Below are 16952 nucleotides of genomic sequence, written 5' to 3' on the forward strand. Positions count from 1 at the left end.
CACAGCCACAGCTATAGCCACAGCCACAGCCACAGCTGAAGCAGGAGCTGCCAGTAGCAGAGCTGACCTACGGGAGGAAGCTGAACAAAGACTTCAGGCCAGTGGGTAATCTTTTTACCATAGAGGGGGAAGTATGATTTTGCTTTACGCAATCATGCTTCTCTGTAGCCTCCTGGTTACTCTTTCAAGGCGTACTTATTGGGCCTGGAAGCTTTTGATCAATATATCAAAATGGGGTTGCTGGTTCATGGGTTGGTTACTGTGGAGCCTAAATATATGTTTTGATTCTTCTGCCTTCTACTTTGAGAGTTTCTTATATCCGGCGGTTCCGAACCTTTCAGACATGTTTATGATCCTCTTTGAGATTATAAACTCTGCCCTCCTAATACACCATACATTGTTTAATTTCATTTGGAATATTTTTGTTTTTATATGACTACTAATTATTTTCCTTATGTTGAATGATCCTTTCATCCCTGGTATAAATCTAACTTCATCAGAGAGAATAATTTTTTTGGACATTCCTTTTTGCTAAACATGTTGAAGCAATATTTATTAGTGATACTAGCTAATTTCCTGCTTTACATATTGTGACCATATTTGTCTTATAAAAGGAATTTGATAGATAATTTTTCTTTTCAATTTTTAAAGAATAATTTATGTAGCATAGATATTAATTGTACTTTAAATCTTCAAATCTGTTTCCCAGATATGCCCTTCCCACCTTTGATGATTTCTTTATAGTTAGCTCAATTCTCTTTTTAAAAAAATGTATTGTTATCTTTTTCATCTGTTAATTTGGATTTGGTTAAATTTTTAAAGTGAGTCTCCATTTGAAAAAAAAGTTCTACTTTGTAATGCCATATATTTAGATTCCAATGGTGCTTTTATTTTTTCCATTTCTTTTAATTATTATTAATATTTTTGGTCATATTAGCTAAAATTTTATCAATTTTGTTAAGTTTTTAAAGAAGTGGCTTTTAGATTTTTTGAAATGAATCTTTGGTCTTTTTGTTTCCATTTTGTCTATTTGTCCTCTCTTCAAGATTTTCTCTTTGAGGCTTATTGTGGATTCGTTTGTTTGATCTTGTTTCATCCTTTTATTGTTATTAATTGCACATTTGATTCATTATTCTCTTTATTTTTTAAAGCATATATTCTCAGAGATATAATTTTTGCAGAGGACATCTTTTGCTGTTATCTCAGAACTTTTGCTATATTGTTTCATTTTACTATTTTTCTTTCACATGGTTAATGTTTCTAACATTACCTGGGGATCATTACTAAGTTTCCACTTATATCTGTATCTTTTGCTTGTGATATTTGTACTCATTTCTTTTTTATTATTTTATTGTCTAAATGTGATGTGTTTAGTGTTTTTGCTTTTTTTTTTACATATATTTTGACTGTACTAAAAATGTGGTCTAATTTTTAAAGTTACCACTTGGTGCTGAGCAATATGTATGTTCTTCAATGTTCCCATTTAGAAGATGCCATAAGTCTTTCAGTTCTGAATTTTCTAACAATCTGTTCAGGTCTATATTTTCTTCTTGCTTACTTTTTCTTTAAATTTGCCTATCACTTAGAAATGTTGAAGTTTCTTATAATTATTGTGTTACTATGCTGTTTTGAATTTGAATGAACTTTTCCTATGTGAATTTGTATATTCTGACATTTGGAGCAAATACATTTAGTACTAATATTGATTGATTGTCAATTTCCTCTAAGTTTAAGGCAGTTCTCCTTTCAAGATCTCCTGAAATCATTTGCTTTTGTTTTTAGACTTATAACATGATTACAACTTCCAATTTATTGAATTTCCCTTACACTAATAAATTTTATTCTTATTTCTGTTTTTTTCATTTTGCACGTGTTTTTTATTTTTTAGGTATAGGTTATGCACAGAACACATCATTTTCCATAACCATTTTAAAACTATCTCTTTTTTTGTTGGAGTATCTAATCCATTAACATTTAAAGTTCTAATTTCTGGGTTTAGGTTTTCTCCATCTACTTAATTTCTATTGATTTTTATCACCATTTACATTTTTTTGTACCGGCATTTAGCTTTGCTTGGGACTCTTTGAAGCTAGTCTATTCCCACAGGTTCTACTCTTCTCTCCAGCTCCTGTTTGTCTACCTCACCTCGTATTCTTTAAATTTATTTAAATTCTTAATTTCTTTGTCTTTTCTTCCCACTTTTTCTCCTCTTTCCTTGTCTCAGAGAAGGTGATCTTCAAATGTGCAATTCCTCCAAGATGAAACCCATTATAAGATCGCTATCTCATATTTAATATGCTTACCTTTTCTCATATGAGACTATGCTTAAGTGAAATCCTTTATTTTTTTCCTTTCTAGGTAAATACCTTCCTCCCCCACCCCAATACCTACACCCAAATCATCTCGTCCATTGCCTTTATCCTATTCTGTTCCCACTACCTCCCATGTACTTGTTGAAAGAAGAATAATTACTATCACTTCACTTTTCACTGTTGATGTTATAGTGGCACATAACTTTTCCTTCTATTTCTTACCTCCTTTCTCCCAATTATTGCAATTTCTTATTCTATTAGCCCCTCCCACAAATGATGCTAATTCACTTAAAGGGACCAGAGGACTTAATTCATAGAATAATAATTCAACTCTTCAAGCTTCCCTTTTCCCGATTCTCTAAGTTCCACTAAGAAGGAATAGATGGCTAAGGCAAGTAACAATCAAATGTCACAATCCAATCCTGCAAAGGCAAGAATCTCTAATGGTAAGAGGCAACAACAAGCTAAACAGGCCAACGTAGCAGGGATTAGAATATCTTTGCCATGTTCTTTTTATCCTTGTGTGCCTTAGTATTGCCCATGCCAGGAGGACTGCTAGCTGTGTGACCTTGGCCATGTTCCTTAATCTGCCTCAGTTTCCTCATCTATAAAGTGCAGAGAATAACAGCACTCATTTCACAGGTGAAGGATTAGGGTGAAGATTAAATAAAATAATAAATGTAAAGTGATTTGCAAGCCTTAAAGCACTTCATAAGGGCTAGTTGTTGTTTTCATCACAATAATCATCTTCTTCATCATTATCATTTCAGTCTGACATTCAGTCTGGACAGTCTCTCTAGGGGATTTTCCAGAAATAAAAGCATTACCAGGAGAGGCCATTGTTGATTAGATAAGTAAACGAATGGGTGATTTGGTTAAACATCTTTATGGAGAGACCAAAGATAGTTCTGGGATGAGTCCTATGAGAACAATTGTAGTCCTTCCCAAAAAGAATGATCATTGACGGAGTGAGATGTAGTGGAAAGGTCACTGGATTTGGAGTCCAGAGATCTGGATCTGAATATTGTCTTTGGTACTTATTAGCCATGCTATCTTGAGCAAGTCAGTTTCCTTTTCATTGCCTCAGGTTCTAATTTGTACTCTGATGGAGTTGGACTAGGTGAACACTAATCAGTTGCCCAGCTTTATATCTTGGATGTTATAACCTAAACAACTTAATTCCCCTGTTGGGACCTCAGTTTCATCATCTGCTAAATGAATGGATCAATCATCTAGTATCAAATAAATGCCTACTTTGTGCCAGGCACTATGCCAGGTGCTGGCAATACAGATATAAAAATGAGGCAATCTCTGCCCTAAAGGAGCTTATATTCTACTAGATGACTTTGAAATCCCCTCTATCTCTAAAACCTATCATTCCCATGTCAATGATGCTTCCTCTTCAGCCTGAAAGAATTGACTGACCCATTTGAGAGACTTTAAAAAATCAGGAAGACCAATCAGTGTGATTGCCAAAGGGAATGTAACAAATTGGAATGAGGTGGGGTAGAATTGGAGGGTATTTTAAAAATCTTCCATTAAGGTCATTTCCAAAAGGACTATGGAATTAGCAAAACAGAGATCTCACTTATCGCAAGTAGCAAAATTAAGGAATGGAAAGGATTTTAGAGATCACTTAATCCACAATTCTGTTTTTGAGGCCCCATTTGCGGTTTTCTTGGCAGAGATACTAGAGTAGTTTGCCATTACTTCCTCTGAAGAGACTTCTAAAGTTAACAGATCTGCAGTGCATGTTGCAAAGTAGTTAAAAACGTCATCAGAAAGCAAATTCTGAGGTGACCCATGCAACAATTGGAAGCAAAGAGAGCACTAAGATAGGCTCTGTGGGAAAGAGGAGGATTCTGACCAATGGAACCATTAGTTGGCATTCCCAGAAGTACTTTATTGCTAGGGTAAAATATTCTTTTTCTAATGTCACTGTAGTGAATGTGAGTTTCTCATGTAGGCACAGGGGGGCACTCTTTATCTGCTTCTTTCTAATCTCAGAGGCAAGAAGTCCTATCCACAGTCAAGAATCTTAACCACAGAGCTGCATAAGACCTTCAAATACAGAATATCAGAGTTGCAAGGGACATAGGGACATAGAAAGTTAGAGTGAGAAAAGATGTTAGTGCACAAAATATAAGCCCTGAAGGGGACCTTATAGCCTACAACATGGTATGTTAGAGCTGTAAAGTACTTTAATTTGGCATTCTCATTTTAAAATTCAAGAAACAGAGCAAGGAACTTCTCTAATGTCACATGGTGAGTTACTGGAAAAGCTAAGATTACAAATTACGTGTACTGAGTCTCAGCCCAGGGCTTTTTCAAGTATTCTTCATTGATAAAAGTTAAAATTTTCCACATTTTGTACAACTTTAGGCAAATCGCCCTCTTGGCCCGAGTTGCTTCATCTGTAAACTGATATGGGGTTAGACTAGATGAATCCCAAGGCCTCTTATAGTTTTAAATCTATCATTATATACTTCTAATCCTATAACTGGGTTAATATTAGAACTCATATTTTTTTTAAGATCAAACACAAGAAGAAAATTTCCCTGTTCCATTGTCTGCATTAGGGGGAAAACCACATCAAAAAGCAAGTATAGAGAGAAAGGAAATGGAATGTCTTGCAAGGAGGATTGACTATTGCATCAGTTTGATTGGAAGGAAGGGAATTGGTATGAATAAGACTGGGAATTTAGGAGAGACTCAAATTGTGGAGTGCTTACATGCCAGGCTAAGGATTTTGTATTTTATCTTAGAAGCAAGAAGAAGCTACTGAAAATTTCTCGGTAGTAGAATGACCAAGTAAATTATTTTCTTTCTTCCTTCCCATTTTTCTCTCAGAAGAGCAATGGATATGGGAAGAAATTAGCCTTCTGTTACTATGTCTATCCTTCAAAGAATCTCAGACTAAGCATATCTGTGGGTTATTCTTGTTCTTTATATTCTTGGGAATCTATCTCATAACTTTGACCTAGAACCTGAAACTCATTATTCTTATAAGGAGTAACTCCCATCTTCACTCCTCTATGAACTTCTTCCTCAGTTTTCTGTCCTTCATAGACATCTGCTACTTTGCCTCTATTACTCCAAGAATTCTCTCTGACTTCTTCCTGGGAGAAAAAGAGATTTACTCACTGGCCTGTGCCACTCAGTATTTTGTTATGTCTTGGATGGGAATGGCTGAGTACCATCTCTTGGCCATCTGCAAGCCACTGAAGTACTCTACCATCATGCATCTGCCTATCTATGAGAAGATGGTGGCTGGGACCTATGTAGCTGGATTGCCCAGTAGCCTAGTTCAAACAACAACTAAACGCCATCTCCACTTCTGTGGGCCAAATATTATTAAACTTTTTTTCTGTGATATGCTTCAGATCATAGCTCTATCCTTCCTCAACCCCCTCATTAGCCAAATAAAGGTGTTGATGTAGTGGTTTGCTTCAGATTGTTTTCATTCTTCATTATCTTCACATCTTATGGTTATATTACAGTCACTAACCTGAAAATACCTTTCATCAAAGGAAGCGTGAAGACCTTCATAACCTGTGCCTTTCACCTTACTGCTGTGACTTTCTTCTATGGCACTGCCCTTTGTGTGTATCTGTAGGCCAAATCTGGTCATTCCTGGCACCTTGACAATATTCTGTCGTCTATGTAATCTTAATCACATGAACCCTCTCATCTACAGCCTCAGGAACAAGGAGATCAAAAATATCCTGAAGAGCCTGAAAGGTAAGTTTTCCTGAACAATAATGCTCTCCTGTGTCTTTGTTATCATTAACTTATAGTAATATTAATACTCATTTTGCAAGGTTTGCCTGAGATTTCATTGGTACAAGCAACACCCCATGTTGAAACTCCTGTCTCTGATGGACAGGGGCGGATCGTCTGTAACTAATATTCCTTTGCTTGGGGCACTGAGAGGCTAAGTAGTTTGTGTAGGGGCACACAACTAATACATGTTAGAGGCAGAATTTGATCCTACATGATCCTAATGTCTAGCCCAACCCTCCATTTTTTGCACTATACTTCATTTTAATGATAATTCACAGAATTTTCAGTGATGACTTCTGTGTCAGTAGGAAATTAAAATACCTCATGGATGGATTTTTTACTGGAAAAGCCATGGGTCAGTCATTAAGTGAGAGTGAGTGATAACAGATGCTGGGTGTTGGACTGTCATCTTCAAAATTTACCTTAGTAATCAGACTTTCCTATATCATCATCATCGTCATCATCGTCATCACTAAGCATTAATAATGATAATAATAATAACTTTCCAAGAGTTCAGATCTGGATTTTTATCTGTGTGGGATATCTTCCACCCACACAGATTGGCTATTTATCTATAACTTAATGTCTTAGAGAGTTGCCTGGGACACAAAGAAGAAAAAAGTCTTTCCCATGCTTCTGTAGTTAGTATGTGTCAATGGCAGGACTTGAAACCAGGTATTCTTGACTCTAAAGATAGCTTCTTAACCTCTTAATCATAATATCTGTTTCTTATTTTATTTTTGTTTTGTTTTGTTTTTTGTTTTTTTTGGAGGGGGAAGGCAGGGCAATTGGGGTTAAGTGACTTGTCCAAGGTCACACAGCTAGTAACTGTGTCAAGTGTCTGAAGCGGATTTGAACTCAGGTCCTCCTGACTCCAGGGCTGGTGCTCTACTTACTGCGCCACCTAGCTGCCTCAATATCTGGTTCTTAATAGTAATTCAAACAATTGTCAAGGATGACTTGTATGTGAGATGTGGATTAAAAGAGATCATTGAAAGTCAGAAAAAGAGGAGAACCAGTCATTTAGAGAGAGTGAGGGACACCAGAAGGACAACCTGGATGTTGCTGCTATCTTCAAAATGAGAAAAAAAAAGGGAGCATACAGTTACTTGGTAAATCCTCCATTGGTGCTTTGTAGAAGTATTCCTTTTCTCAAGAATCATGTAAATTACAGGCAAATGCCATTGGATGACATTCAATAACAGCACAGATCTTTCAAAGTAGTTCACATTTATATGGAATTGTGCTCAACAACCCTGAGAGTCAGGTAATAGGTATATCTTTATTCATATCCAACAGATGAGGGAAACTAAAAGTCAGAAGAGGAAAGTAACTTGTCTATGGCCTTGCAGATAATGCGTCAGAAACCCTTATTTGACCTCCTCACTCCAATTCCAGTTTCCTCATTTTTAAACTGAGGATAATAATACTCGTAATAGCTACCTTACAGAATCATTGTGAGGCTCAAATTAGATCAATCAATCAATCTCTCTCCCCTTCCAACAAGAATAAAGAAAAGACCTCTTCTTTCTCTGTCACTCTTCTTCCCAAGAAAAGAACTTCAAATAAGTCTAATCCCAGAAGGAGCTAGAACTTTAGTGTTCAAGGTGAGGAAAAGGGAACAAACAGAATTAAGGAAGTAGCCCTAGTAGACCTTTGAGGTCTAGGCAAGGAAAATACTCCCAGAGCCAAGGACTGGCCTCAGTTTGGTCTGTGGTCTCTCAAGCTGGGGAGACATAGAACTCAGCTACTAAAGCCTTAGTACCAAAACTTAATAACCTCCCTCCCCTCCAAAATTCTTTGAGATCGGGCTTGATCAAGAGGAAAATATATCAAAACACATACAATCAAAACCTCAAAGAAAAGATCAATTTGTCTACAGGATCAATTAGAATTCTTCAAATAAATTACACACTTAGGCTTAGAAAAGGAATCAACAGCTTAACATAAGGGATTAAAAAAGTTTTACCCTTGTAACAGACTTACCCAAAATTAGAATGGGTCAAATAGAAGTTAATGATTCCAGGAGACAAGAATTATTGAGATAAATTCAAAGCACTGAGAAAATAGATGAAAATGTAAAGTAGCTCAACTAAGATGGAAAACAAACAAAAAGGAGCCTCAATATATTTCTAGAAATCATTGAAGAAAATTAATAAGAAATATTAGAACAAGGAGGCAATATAAAAATAGAAAGAATCCACTGATCAGCTCCTGAAAAACCTTCAAAATGAGAACTCCAAGGAAAGTCACTGCCAAAATCCAGAGCTTTCAGATCAAAGAAAATATCAAGTAAGAAACAAGTAAGAAAAATCTCGGATATCAAGGAACCATCTCATCATCAAACAAAATTTAGTTGCTATCACTCTAAAGAACAGAGTTCATGGAATAAGATATTCCAAAAGGCAAAGGACTTTTCAACTAAAGATAAATTTTCTGGAAAAATTGAGTATGCTCTTATGAGGGGAAAATGAACTTTCCATGAAATAGAGAACTTTCAAATATTCTTGATGAAAAACAAGAATTGAAAAGGAACTTGAAGTACAAATATAGGAGTTCAAGAGAAAAATGAAAAAGTAAACAAGCATAAGAGACTTTATAAGGATCAGCTATTTACATTCTAATGGTGGTGGTGGTGGTATTAAAAGGGTCCTTGCAGAATCTTAATATCATAAAAGTCAGAGATGTAGTCAAATGAGATGGAAGGCCTAGAGGTGTTTTCGTTGTGTTTGATGATGCTGAAAGAAAAGGGAGTAGGGAGTATTCACTATCTTACATACTCAGGCTATGCAAGAAGAAGTGTATACAAACACGGAAGAAGCAAAGGGATCGGATGTCAAATGAGCTTTATTTTTATCTAAATGGACCAAAAGAAGACACAGTGACAACACAAATACACAATATACAACACAAATGCACAGCATACAACACAAATGCACACATGTATGCACAAAGAATTTGGTTTAGGTAAATGTTCAACTCAATAGGAACACATAAAGGAACCAAAAAAGGCAAAAAAAGGGTAAAAGAGGGAGAAAAGATTCAGGGAGGGATTAGACATAAGCAAAATAAACCTTAGGCTTAAAAAAGGTCTGGTGAAGAGGAGGAAGTAAAGAAGGGAAGAAGGAAGAAGAAAAGAAAGAAAAAGAGAGAAGGAAGGGAAGGAGGAAGGATAAAAGGGAAGGATGTAAGGAGGGAGGAATAAAGGAAAGAAGGGAGGGAGGGAGGAGGAAAGGGGAATAAAGGAAGGCAGGAAGAGAAGAAAAAAGGGAGTGAGTAAAGAAGAAAGGAGTGAAAGAAGGAATGAAAGAGGGAAGGAAGGAAGGATGGAAGGGAGGAAAAATGAGGGAAGGGAGGGAAGAAAGAGGAAAAAGAGGAAGGAGAGAAGGGAGGGAGGGAAGAAGAAAGGAAAAAAGGAAAGAAAGAAGGAAGGTAGGAAGGAAAAAGGAGGGAAGGAGGAAATAAAAGAAGTGGAGGAAGGAAGGAGGAAGAACATGTAATAAAGTGAAAGTGAGGAATAAACAATAAAATGTGGAGGAGGATGGAATGGAGGAAAACACACAATTAACTATCATAACTATGAATGTGAATGGGATGAATGCACCAATAAAATATATGAGGATAGCAGAATGGATCAGAAATCAAAATCCAAAAATATATTGTTTCCAGGAAACTCACTTGAAACATAACAATTCACAGATAGTTAAAACAAGGGATTGGAATAAAATCTGTTATGTCTCCATTGAAACCTCCCCCACCAAAAACAAACAAACAAACAAAAGATAGCTATTGTGATTTCAGATAAGGCAGGAAAAAATAGGCTAATTTGAAAGAGATAATCAGAGGCAAGAATTTTGCTGGAAGATAATGTAGGCAATGAATTAGTTTTAATACTTAGCATATATTCAAAAAATAGCATAGCATCTAAGTACTTAAAAGCTAAATGAATTACAAAGATGAATAGACAGTGAAACTATAATATGATAAAACTATAAATATAGTAAACTATACTTTGAAGGGACCTCCAAGTACCTCTTTGAGACCTAGGTCAATCCAACAAAAAAACAAAAAAAAAATTGAGAACCCAAATTGAGTTCAGAAAAGTTAGATATGCCAGACCTCTGGTGATTATTGAATGGGGATAGAAAAGAATGTATATATTATATGTATGCATATATGTGTATATATGTATAGAGATATACACACATATTTCTCAGCTGTGCATGAAAACTAAAAATAACTTGATTAAGCACTATGACATAAAAGACCACAAACTAACACAGAAAAGCAGAAACCAAATACACCCAGTATTGAGTACAATGCATAAAATTATATTAAATAAATATTAAAAACCAAATGGAGACTAAATACTTAGTGGGTCAAGGAACAAGTCATGGAAATGATAGATTATTTCACTCAATAATTTCATGATAATGAGACAACATTCCAAGCTTCTGACATACAGCCAAAGCAGTTGTTAAGAGGAAAATATAAATTTCTAAACACTTTCATTAACAAAAAAGAGGAAGAAGAGATCAATGAATTTGGTCATGCACCTAAAAACCTCCAGAAATTAAAAAATATCAATTAAAAACAAAATAAAAATCCTGAAAATCAATGAAGACATCAGCCAAGTTGAAAGCAAAAAAATTCAATAAAGTAATAAATACAACTAGGAGCTGGGTTTTTTTTAAAACACACAATAAAATAGCAAACCATTAGTTAATTTGATTAAAGATAAAAAATAAGAAAACCAAATTAAAAGTATCAAAAATGAATAGGGCAAATTCACAACAAATGAAAAAGTAATAAAGGATATAGTTACAAACTCTTTTTAAAAACTCTATTCCATAAAACCAACTTAAATGAAGTAAATGGATATTTAGACAAGTATAAAAGATATGGATTAGCAAATAAAAAAATGGAGAATTTAGACAACCCAATCTTAGAGGAAGAAATTGAGCAAGGTAGAGGAGAACCCCCGAAGAAAAGGGCTGTGTAGAGCCACAAATGAATTCTACCAAATATATGAAGAAAAATTAATTCCAATATTACACAAATTGTTTGCAAAAATAGCAGAAAAGAAGAATCCTACCAAATATCTTCTTTGGCACAAAAATTATCTCGATATATATGCCAGGGATTGTCAAAATAGGAAACAAAAAGTATAGAGTGTATCTCTAATGAAACAAAAAATTTAAATCAAACATTAACTCAGAGCCTAAAATAACATATAATAAAGATGATCAGATTAGGCTTAGGCTAAGAATGAAGAGTAGGTTTAATATTATTAAAATTATAAACTTAATTAATTATATTAATGACAAAGCAAAATACTGACTAAAGTACCAGGGTGAGAAAAATAAATTGAGAGAACATAGGTAGGTGGTGCAGTGGGTAGAATTACAAGCCTGGAATCAGGAAAACTCATGTTCCTGTAAAAGTATGAAAAATGGCTTTAGATACAAGCTGTGTGGCCCTGGGCAAGTCACTTAACCCCGTTAGGCTCAGTTTCCATATCTGTAAAATGAGACAGAGAAGGAATGTAAACCCACTCCAGTATCTTTGCCCCAAAAATCTCAAATTGGGTCACAAAGAGTCAGAAACAATTGAAATGACTGAACAACAACAAAGTAAAAAAATAAAATTATTGCTTTCTTTTTGAAGATGACGAAATGTGGTACTTATAGAACCCTAGAGAGTCAACTAAAATTAGTTGAAAAAAACTACTCTTTTTTAAAAATTTCATTTATTACTTATTTAATAGTTTTCAACATTGATTTCCACAAGATTTTGAGTTACAAATTTTCTCCCCATTTCTACCCTCCCCCACTCCAAGAAGGTATATGTTTTGATTGCCGTGTTCCCCAGTCAGCCCTCCCTTCTGTCACCCCACTCTCCCACCCCATCACCTATCCCCTTACTTTCTTGTAGGGCAGCATAGATTTCTGTGCCCCATTCCCTATATATCTTATTTCTCAGTTGCATGAAAAACAACCTTTTCCTTTGAGAATCTGATTTTAAAAATTTGGCTTCCAAATTCTCTCCCCTCTTCCCTTCCCACCCACCCTTCCTAAGAAGGCAAGCAATTTAACATAGGCTGCACATGCATCATTATGTAAAACACTTCCACAATACTCATGTTCTGAAAGACTAACTGTATTTCCCTCCATCCTGTCCTGTCTCCCTTTATTCAGTTTTCTCCCTTGATCCTGTGCCTTTTCAAAAGTGTTTGCTTTTGATTACCTCCTCCCCCTATCTACCCTCCCTTATATCATTCCCCCCTTTTATACCCTTCCCCCTACTTTTCTGTGGGGTAAGATACCCAATTGATTGTGTATGTTATTCCCTCCTCAAGTCAAATCCGATGAGATCAAGATTCACTCATTCCCCTTCACCTACCCCCTCTTCCCTTCCAACAGAACTGCTTTTTATTGCTAGTTTTATGTGGGATAATTTACCCCATTCTATCTCTCCCTTTCTTCCTCTCTCAATATATTCTCTCTCATCCCTTAATTTAATTGTATATTTTTTAGATATCATCCCTTCATATTCAACTCATCCTGCACCCTCTGTCTCTATATATGTATATTCCCTTCAGCTACCCTAATACTGAGAAAGGTCTCATGAATTACACACATCATATTTCCATGTAGGAATGTAACATACACAATTCAACTTTAGTAAGTCCCTTATGATTTCTCTTTCTTGTTTACCTTTTCATGCTTCTCTTGATTCTTGTGTTTGAAAGTCAAATTTTCTGTTCAGCTCTGGTCTTTTCACTGAGAAGTATTGCAAGTCCTCTATTTTATTGAAAATCCATATTTCACCTTGGGTGATTATACTCAGTTTTGCTGGGTAGGTGATTCTTGGTTTTAATCCTAGCTCCATCGACCTCCGGAATATCATATTCCAAGCCCTTCGATCCCTTAATGTAGAAGCTGCTAGATGTTGTGTTATCCTGATTGTGTTTCCACAATACTCAAATTGTTTCTTTCTGGCTGCTTGCAGTATTTTCTCCTTAACCTGGGAGCTCTGGAATTTGGTGACATTATTCCTAGGAGTTTTCTTTTTGGGATCTTTTTCAAGAAGCAATTGGTGGATTATTTCCATTTCTATTTTACCCTCTGGCTCTAGAATATCAGGGCATTTTTCCTTGTTAATTTCTTGAAAGATGATGTTTAGGCTCTGTTTTGATCATGGCTTTCAGGTAGTCCAATAATTTTTAAATTACCTCTCCTGGATCTATTCTCCAGGTCAGTGGTTTTTCCAAGAGGATATTTCACATTGTCTTCCATTTTTCATTCCTTTGGTTCTGTTTTATGATATCTTGATTTCTCATCATCACTAGCTTCCATTTGCTCCAACCTAATCTTTAAGGTGGTATTTTCTTCAGTGGTCTTTTGGATCTCCTTTTCCATTTGGGTAATTCTGCCTTTCAAGGCATTCTTCTCCTCATTGGCTTTTGGAGCTCTTTTGCAATTTGGGTTAGTCTATTTTTTAAGGTGTTATTTTCTTCAGTATGTTTTTTGGGTCTCCTTCAGCAAGTCATTGACTTCTTTTTCATGGTTTTCTTGCATCTCTCTCATTTCTCTTCCCAACTTTTCCTCTACTTACTTGCTTTTCCAAATTCTTTTGATACCTTCCATGGCCCAAGACCAATTCATATTTTTCTTGGAGGCTTTTGATGTAGGCTCTTTGGCTTTGTTGACTTCTTCTGGCTGTATGTTTTGATCTTCTTTGTCACCAAAAAATGATTCTAGAGTCTGAGTCTGAGTCTGTGTCCTCTTTTGCTGCCTGGCCATGTTCCCAGCCAACTACTTGACCTTTGAGCTTTTTGTCAGGGTATGACTGCTTGTAGAGTAGAGAGTACTTTGTCCCAAGCTTTAGGGGCTGCACCGTTGTTTTCAGAGCTACCTCTACTCCACTGTCACCACAAGCTCTGCCACAGCAGTGCTCCTCTTCCCTCAAGAACCACCAACCAGGATTGCAACCCAGATCCAAGCAGGGCAAAGCAAGCCCTGCACTCCTACTCTGGTGTGCTGCTTGATTCTTCCCACCTTGTGAGTTAGGGACTATGGAAGCAGCTGATGCTAGAATTCTGGAAGAAGCCACAGGAGTTTCATGCTGCTTCTGTCAACACCACTGCACCACCTCTGCCACCTGCAGGGCTGGGGCTAGACTGCTTGCTAACCCAATCTAGCAATTTTACCACTAACCTGCTCTGTGGTCTTTGGCGTTTGTGGTTTGAGAAGTCTGGTAACTGCCACAGCTCAGTGATTCATGGCCCTAAGGCTTGCTCTGGGCCGACTCCCAGTCTGGTCTATCCTGGCGCAGCCTGCTTCACTCCCAGCACCATGTGGTAGACCCTTTGCAGTGACCATCCAGGCCGTCCTGGGCTGGAGACTTGCTTCCCTCTGCTATTTTGTGGCTTCCGCAGCTTTGGAATTTGTTCAGAGCCAATTTTTACAGGTGTTTGGAGGGATTTGGGGGAGAGCTTAAGCAAGTCCCTGCTTTCCAGCTGCCATCTTGGCTCCACCACCCAAAAACTGCTCTAATAAAGTAGTAGAATATGAAATATATTCACAAAAATCATCAGCATATTTGTATATGAAGCCCAGTAGGAAGAGATAAAAAGAGAAATTCTATTTGAAAAACCACAGAGGAGTAAGCTCTGTAACTCTCCCATATTCAGCCCCAAACAACCATAAAATCGCCCCCAAACAAATACTGGGACAGCAGAACCAGGAAAAAGATGGGATGAAACAATCCTTTAGGCCAAGAGACTTGGAAGATTGGCAAGAAAGGGTTGTCTCACTTAGGTAAAAAGGGAGTGCAGTCCAGGCCAGGAAGTGTCCCAGCAAGCCAGCAACAAAGCCCTACCTCAGCAAACCTGCAGAAAAGAGGGGAATGGGCATACTCCAGCTCTGAGAATTACCATGGGCTTCAGCATAGGGTGGGGCAAACATTTAGCTGCCCTGCTTCAGCGTAGCCCTGGAGAAAGGCAGAAACACTCCACTGAAACAAAGAAATGGAAAAAAAAACCCTGAGGATGGTATTTGATGAAGCTGGCTGACTTTTCATACATAGGAGTTGCTTCATTGGATTAATGGAGCAGAAACTGTGGTGGAAACCAGATTAATGTACAAGGGGGTGCTGCCATTTCCAGGGCTCTTAAGCATATCTGCAGGTTGGTAGTTAGTCAGAAGTTGCTGGTGGTGATGAAGAATGTGGGTTCTTTCCCTACAATAGATTTTCCTCTCAACAATGGCTATGGAGGTTGGGCTAGAAACAGAAATGGCCCTTCTCTTACCCTGATCAAACCACCTAATAGAACCAGAAAGAAGTATCTTCAAAATGTTCATAAAAACAAAGGCTGACCACAAGAATGAAAGGATTATATACACAGTTGGAGGTCTTCTAGGTCAATCCTCCCCCTCATTTTACAGAAGAGGAAACTGAGACCAAGGATGTTAAGCAACTTCACAAGAGTCATCTAGGAAGTAGGCAATGATTGCAGACTATGCCGATTAACTCTAGACCCAGGACATTTTGCATGATATCAGTCTCATGGTCATCTGCCTGTGTCCCCCAATTACTTCCTAATTCTGACTTCTGTTCAGAAGACTCAGTCCCTTCCTAACCCTGCCTTAGTGAGTGGATATGGGCACTGGCTAAGGATAGATGATGGAGATGAACCTCTATTTCCCCTGTTCCTGTGCTTTGGAGACAAAGCTCTGTGAAGGAGAAGGATCCAGACTAGTCTTTTCCTTTGGCTAACCCTCAGGAGCCCTATACCCAATGGGCAAGAGACAAACAGGGGCAAACTGTGAGCAGTTGTGAACTTTGAAGAGATGAAAGACATTAAGTAAAACCAGCATGGCATGTGCAGGAAAAGATGGGTGGCCAATTTAAAGTAGAACATCTGCAAACTTTAATGGTTCAGATTTCTTTTTTTAATTTTTTTCTTTCTTTTTCTTTTCAGATTTCTTAGCATAGAACACAGTGGCAGTTGTGCCTGGTCAGTCAATCATAAAAATCTTGAGCAAGAACCTCATAGAATGGTTTCTGGTAACAGAAATGGGAGTGGAAATCCTAGGTCTCTAATGAAGTGAGTGGCTGAGGAGGATGCAGAGGTCCATTGTGAGTGAGGAGAAGCAGAAACAATGAATCAAATGAGGAAAGTGGCTTTGTGACCTTGTGCAAATCGCTCTATTTCTACGCACCCTAGCTTTCTCACAACTGTCAAGTGGCGGGCTGGAATAGGTAATACACAAGATCTATTCTGTATTCCAAGATCCCTCCCAGCTTTGATAATCTATATTTGAAGGTCCTTGCCAGTTCCAGCATTCTATTTTCTAAGGTCCCTTTCAGTTCAGACCATCTGTGTTCTACACTCACTTCCAATTCTAACATTCTATATATTATAATCTGTCCCAAATCTTACATTTTCTGATCAAATTTATATTTCACATTCCAAAGCTTCTAAAATTTTGAGAGGCTTAGTGGAATAACAGGCATAGAGATAATTTCCAAGACAGAAAGAAGGGCTCATTCTATCCATGACACCCATACTGATTGTGTGACCCTGAGTAAGTCATTTAATTTCTCATTGCTCAAAATGACACTCTGTAAATTGCAAAGTAGGTGCCAATCGATACTCATGGAGAAAGTTTCCTCATTGAGCTGCATTACTGAAATTACAGGTCTAGTTAGAAAAAATTGTACAGACCCTTTCCACTTCTGCCAATCTGTGTTCTATGGTTTCTGCCAGTCCTTACACTGGAGAATTCTGTGTTCTGGAGATGAAACTCCATCCCTCATTCAATTATTTCATGTAGTGTCCAACCTAAGGTA

The 16952-nt window shown here is 37.1% G+C and overlaps 1 pseudogene; it reads left to right on the plus strand.

Moving 5' to 3' along the window:
• The first annotated feature begins 5169 nt into the window (after positions 1 to 5169).
• On the plus strand, positions 5170 to 16139 carry LOC118852920 (annotated as a pseudogene).
• The last annotated feature ends 813 nt before the right edge of the window (positions 16140 to 16952 follow it).

The sequence above is a fragment of the Trichosurus vulpecula genome, chromosome 6 (genome assembly GCF_011100635.1).
Source record: "Trichosurus vulpecula isolate mTriVul1 chromosome 6, mTriVul1.pri, whole genome shotgun sequence".
Taxonomy (NCBI): domain Eukaryota; kingdom Metazoa; phylum Chordata; class Mammalia; order Diprotodontia; family Phalangeridae; genus Trichosurus; species Trichosurus vulpecula.